Source organism: Vidua macroura, chromosome 18 (genome assembly GCF_024509145.1).
Source record: "Vidua macroura isolate BioBank_ID:100142 chromosome 18, ASM2450914v1, whole genome shotgun sequence".
NCBI classification, from domain to species: Eukaryota; Metazoa; Chordata; class Aves; order Passeriformes; family Viduidae; genus Vidua; species Vidua macroura.
The window spans coordinates 10446353-10453371 of NC_071588.1; positions in this window are offsets into that span (position 1 = coordinate 10446353).

A 7019-nucleotide genomic window follows, 5' to 3' on the forward strand; every position below is an offset into this window, starting at 1 on the left:
TTGATGGGAAATGTGCTTTCCAGCAAACAGAAGGAGTTGCTCAAGTGTTATTTTTAACTGTCTCCTGTCACCTTTAACTGTATTAGCAAGGGTAATACTGCACTACTTTTCCTTTTTTCAAATAGCAAAAGATGCATTTCTTGTTGCAGAAGATGAACTAGGAGGGTTTGGTTTTTTTTTAAATAAACAATCTAATGGCTTGGGCTCCCTCTCCTACATGACTTCCTTCTCCCCCATCCAAGGAGGCATTTGCAATGTAACCATGAAGTGCCGTTGTATTTCTACTTTTATGCGCTGTCGTTGAATGTTAGTAAACCTGACTGCATGGGGTGTGAGGCTGTGTGAGGAACTGGTGACCAAGCAGATGTGGATAATGGGGCTGTGCAATAAAAGAAATGGTTGTGTCTTTAGGTGAGAGAACTGGCGGTCTGCAGCAGTTTGGTTTGTGAGAGTTGGTAAAAGGAGGAGTGGAATGAAAGATAAATAGAAGCTGTGAAGTGAGGTGGTCATAGAACTGGAAGAGAACAAATGAAGCAAGAAGAAAAGTTCAGTTTTACATACATGTCATCAAACTTGGATACATGTTTAAGTTTCAATGGCAAAGAGCTTTCTGTCTCTTTCAGCAAATATTACATTAGGCTGTTAGACTGTACACTGGCTAATGTTGGTTTTAGTAATTAAGCTCATTTGATAACCCGAACCAAAAACGTATTTCTTCTAACTTGGGCTTAATTCTCAAAAAGCCTTAATAAAAAGTTGCAAAGTATCAGTAACACCATACCTGAGGAACTAAAATTCTTATTTGCACGTGTGTGTGGACAAAATGGGGAATATGACATCATACTGCAGTAATTCTAACAAGATAATAACAACACTGACAGTCGAGTATCTGAGATTGCTTAGCAGGTGTAGTAGTGAAGCTGGTGGTGCAGAATTTCTGAATTTTATCTTTTATTCTGAACTATGACCTACTCTGCCACTGTAGTCAGACTGGATTAGAAATTCTTGACTGTCTTAGAAGAGCAGCACTCCTTCAGTGCTGAAGTATTTGGTTCTATTACTGTTAACCATAATGTTTAAGCACTCATGTACTGAGAGTTTTGTTGAAATGTTTTTCATGGCCTTGTGAGACTGACAGTCATTGACTTTCTTGTACTTGCACGCAAAATGACTTAGAAAAGTGAATTATCTTTAGGTAATTGCATATGGAAAGGGCAAAATTGTTATTACAGCAAAAAGCTTTTTGGTCCTGAGCTCTTGGCTTTTCCTGCAAGTGTTTTGCTTTGTCTTTTAGAATGTGAAACAAAAATGGTGATAAAAATCAGACTCGAGATGGGGCTCATGCTTATGGAACTATGGTTTTAAGAATGGGCCTTTTTTATTTGGTTAAGTGTTAGTTTTACTGTCTAACATGAATATAAAATGCAAGGTGGTACTCCTGACCTGAGCCTAATGAGGTGAAAATGTTATGTTCTATAAAAATAAAGGGTTTATGATCACCAAATGAGTTTGACATATCTGTGAAACAGCAGCCACCCAGGAAGGACCACACAATATCCGTGCTATTAAAGCTCAAAACTGTCTAATCAATTCCAAAAGTTCAATTTCTGTTCCTAAAGGCTGCTTCCATAATGAATTAAGGGAGGCATATCAAATGTAATAATGCATTGTTATGAAGGTTTCAGTAAACTTGCCAAATGTCAGGCTGCTGGTCCAGTCATGGTGCATTAACTGCTGTGATTAAGGCTGAGCTGTCCTCAGAGCTCACCTGGCTTTGGGAATTGAGCTGCAATATCCTGCCTGGGGCAGCAGGGAGGGAAGTGCACTACAAAGGTTACACTGAGCTGTGAATATTCAAAATACTACATTTCTAACAGGTTTAGTGCCTCTTCTCTGAAATGGAGCATACAAATGCTCTGTAGTTTGGATAATGAAGGCAATGAACTATTTCCTGTATTTGGAGAATCTGCTGCTCCCCCAGCTGCAGTGTGGCAGCCAAAAATTACTTTTGGTAACTGCAAACATTGCATGGAATGGCTATTTTTGGGTGAGAATGGGAAAAAAAAACCCCTTTCATATTTGACTAGAAGTTCTATGTAAGAAATAAATGGTAATTCCTATTTCTGGGCAGGCTCAGTTTAGAGTTTGTACTGGACAGTAAGGTTAACACTTGGTAATTTATGGATGAGCTTCTGGTTCCTTTGTGTCACTCAGCACAAAGGAATGTTAATGCTGATCTTACTAGACACTGGTGGATTTCTCTAGTGTCCTGTTCAGTGGAATTATGTCTGGAATGAATGTGTGCATAGCTGAAATGTTAAGGAAATGTTTCAGGAGGGAAAGCTGAGCTCTTTTGCATACACAGAACTTAAGAACTGCTCTGTGATCACTAGCAGGAAATGCTAATTGTTTTATTAGGGGTAGGGGAACATGATCAATGTGCAGACTTTTATATTCCAAGAAAAATAATCAGGACTGATAGAGAAATTCAGGACTAGATTTGTAGATAGAGGCTGGATTGTGATAGTTTCTAGGAAGAATCATATATTCATAGAAAAGTTTTGCCCCAGATGATGCCAAAAGCACCTTGCAGGCTGAATGCAGAGGTCACATCAGCCATCCCTGGCTAACTGTGGCCAACAGAGCAGAGCAAAGCTACCTGAGAGAGCAGGGTAGAAAATGATGAAGAATGATGGATCCAGCTGAAAAGGAGAGGTGAGATTCAGTGAGCAGACAGCAGCTGAAGCAGTTGAAGTTTAGCTGGGACACCTTGCTAATTCCTCCCAAACACTGCATGGCAGACAAGGAATCATTGCCCTCATAAAGAAAATGAGTTTCAGGGTAACTTGCTCCACATGCAAGAACTCTGAAACCTGTTCTTGGATTTGGAATATTGCCTTGTGTAGGCAAAGTGAATGAAGGCATTCAGGAGTGACAGGGAAAGCATAATAATTAAATCTTGAGTTTGACTTGCAGTGGAAAAACCATTTGTGTACAATCAAGTGGGTGGTGTTTTCCTTTCCTTGAGACTGCAGAATGATGCACAACAGCAAGTGGTGGAAGGCAGCACTTTCCCTGGATAGATGGTTTCTCATTATTCATGAAATGTTTATAGGAAATGTCTTGCATGCATGGCAGCAGTAGGGGGAGGATTGTGAGCAGGGAGAGAAGGACACAGTGGAATGTCACTCCCTTCCTTGTAGTATAATGTGACCTTTCCATTAAATTAACATTATGCTGTTTGCACAGAAGGAGAGCTAAGATAGAAAGTATTTTTAGGGGGCAATAGTCAAGTTAATTAGGCAGCTGTAACATAGTCTGTACATTAAGAGCTCAAAAGCAGGGTATGGGGAGTAGGGGTTTAATGTTGCTTTGCATTCCATCCATTTTGAAGGAGTTGCTTTGTGTTGACTGTGAAATCTGGGCTGTGACGTTGTTCCAAGCACTGTAGCCTGGACCTGTTTTTTCCTGTGTATTCAGAGGAAGGTTTTAACTTTAATTCCTCAATGACTTGCTGCTAAAAGGTTTAGGCATCCTCTCTGCTAATCTAATGGGCAAAAAAGATAGATTCTGCAATCCTTCTTGGTGGGGAGGACTGAGATATTTTATGTGCCTGTCTATCAACCTCAGAGCAGTAATCGTTTTCCAAAAGAACACTGCTAGATTTTGTTCTGTGAGCATTTCACTTCATTCACACCTACTCTATTTCATTTAAGGGTTAAAAGATGCTTCATAAAGCTGATATGACTCATGTAAATTCTTAATGGCTCATTCATACATTGCATCCATTACAAATCTTCCCTTTTGAAGAATGACTCTGACTTTTCCCTAAGTTTCCTCACTCAGAAAAGGCACGTTCTAGCTGTGTTACATCAGGCTGCAGATAACAACCCATGTGTTTCAAATAAGGAGATTGCAAGGCTGTTAGGGTTATTTGTAATATTTTCTCTTCTGCAATTAAAGTCAGGTTGCAGTAGGTTCCAGAACCCACTGAAGCCAATGCTGATCACTGTGTGCTCTCTGCTGTGTCTTTGGCCTTGAGCAAAGATCTGTTGTACTGCTGGGAGGGTGAAATCATATCATTCTTCATCTGTTAGAGCAGCCCTTGGACTGCAGTCCTTCGGTCTGAAGTGTATTTACTTCAATAGTTTTGGCCTTGCTGGTTCATTTCTCCCCTGCAAGTACAACAGTGATCAGAGAGCCTCATTTGTCTGCCATGCTGAGGATCCTCATCTGTTCAGGTGGCATCACTTAGTCCCAGTGTTTGTCAACATTTCCTTCCCAGTGCTTCAGGAATCCAGTGGTTTTCACTTCTGCTCTCAGGTGATAGTGCTTGTACCACTTGAACCTGATAGTTCTCAGCTCAGATAGAGGAAGACTTGCAGCTTTATTAGATTAACAATTGATCCTCAGGGCTCGTTGTTTACCTTGCTTTTTGGGGAGCTATTTCATTTAAGAATAAATTAAGTTATCTCACAACTAGGGCCTAAAACTAAAGAACAAACTTTTACCTTTATGATGGGGGAGTTAATGGCAGGAAGTCAAACCTGTCCTGTCAGAATAAGACTTTTACGTGTTATTGTTGGTTGAATTGTGGACTAATTCAACTTGTGTATTTGTGGGCCAGCAGTCTTCCTCTCCTGTCACTTCCTGCCTGGATACACTTCCTGGGGAATAGGAACCAGGAAAGGACCGGAGGTTGCTCACTGAGAGCTCTTAGGATCAGTACTTCCTTGCAGGTGTCACGACCTCGGCAGGTTCACTGGCTGGTGAAGAATGGTGTGACTGCCTTCGGCTCATGATGGTCAAGCATGACAACCTGAAGCCACAGCTCAGTGTCAGTTTGCTAATGACAAAGATTTTTGCCCAAAACATGCTGAAATAGAGGGTTTGTGATCCATCTGCAGCATAATGACAGCGTAACAGTAGGATTGAATTTAACGAGGGTTTCTATTCCCTTCCTAAATGACTTCCAAAGCCACTATTTGCTGCTCTATTTGGTGTTGATCAGTTCAGCCAGAGTGAGAAATATTTATGGCTTTCATGCAGTGCACTTATCACATTAGCAAGATAATTAAAGCTCTATAGCAACTGTCTTGTAATTAAACCCCAAACATATTCTAGTCCAATTCCATTGTGATGGAACTGATGTCCTTTTCCAGTGGGCAGAGAGTTGAAATAAAGGATCTGTTCTTCCACTCAGGAAGCCTCTCACATACCTAGGACCAACACAGTATTAGCTTACAGCATATGGCTAAAAAATTTTGTCCTTTACGCTGCTTTACTTTGTTGATACTTTGCCTTGGGTAGGGTTATGTATTTATGTGCTCAAGAAATTGAGAGCTTTTGTGCTGAACAGGAGATATTTAACTTTGCTGTCAACACCTGCAGCAGGTGATAGGTTATCTACAGATATCTACCATGCACTGTTTCCATTTTTTTTTACTAGGTTACCCTGAAATGTTAGAAATTAATTCCTGGAGTCAGTGTCAGCTAAAGTGACAGTGGATCAAAGCTGTGAGACAAATTGCTCATCACAGTTCAGGGAGCTGACTCCTCTGTGCAGGCAGCTGTACATCACTGGAGGCTCCTCATCCCCCCCAAGCTCTGCTCCACAACTGCTGCCAGTGCTGGGGAAGATCATAGGTGGATTTCTGTAAGATAAGCTCATTCTAAACACCCATCAGAGGCATTGCTGCATCTTGGAATTGTTATTTGTTTGGTTGGGTTGGTTTCTTGTCACCCTGTTTAGAGCCTGCGTCACTATGCAACAGCCTGAACTACATAAACAATGACGTTAATCCATGAAAAATGAGAAATTAAACCTTGGCAAGATCCTAGTGATCCCTGTCCAGGTTCATCAGATGAAAGCTCTATTTTTTTTTTTTCCTGACTTTTTCTAAAAGCTCAAAATTCAAATTAGTTTTGTTGTCTGACAGTCAGAAATCACTCTTGCTGATATAGAGCTTGCTTCATCTCTTATTGAAAGCAGATAAAAACATTAAAAAAAAAAAAAAAAAAACCAAACAAAAAAAACCAAACCAACCCCCTAAAAACCTTTTCCAAACAGTCACTTGGCTGTTTCCATTAGCTCATCAGTAATGTTCGAATCCTTCCCTTTTGAGAAGCTGCTCTCAGTGAAATACTGTGTATGTAATTTTTTCCCTTCAGGTATTTCCACTTTGAGCTGTTCTCGTAAATTAATGTTCGTTTTGATTATCTGTGTGAGATCTGGGTTGGTGTGTGGTGAGTCAGAGCATGTTTGCTGTGTGAGCTGGAGGCTCTCAGCACCTCTGGCTTGTCAGAGAAGTGGAGAGAAATCAAGTCTTTGTGCCTTTGCTCTGAGGTCAGCTGGGAGACACCGCTGCTCGAAAACAGTGATTTAACAGCACTGTGACATCCAGCCTTAAAACTGATGGGACACCAACTAGGAGATCAAAACAAAGGCAATGCTCACAGAGAATGGGCCACAGATGCAAGGCAGGCTGTGTGTGCAGCTGGCAGGGCCATCACAAACTGCTGCTCAAAATAGCTGTCCTTCAGAAAGGCAAGCTTGACTGGGGCTTATTCCCTTATTTACGTGTCAGACCTTCAGCAGTTTGGACTGAGTGTCACCTGTGAGGAGTGTAGGGTAGTACCTAAATACTAATATTTTTTAAAGTCACAGGTAGAGCTTTCTTTGCAGTAAACCAAACAAATCTAGGCCAGAATGTTAACAAATATAAACCCATGTCCAGCCTAGATGTGTGTGCCTGAATGCTAGTTTTAATGTAAATTACAAACACATAATAAAGACAGGTCATTTTGAGTTCTACATGTTACATTTCAATTGTTTTCTGTGTGTTACATTTAAAGCACATTTTGTATGCATAGCTCTAAAGGGTGATTTGGAGTTTGTATCAGGATTAAAGGACACTCTGTAATCTTGCATAAAACGTAGCCACTAAGATCTTTTTCTTGACATATTCATCTGTCTCATGTTTACTGTGGATGCAGTTGGTGCCAGCCAGTCTTTGGAT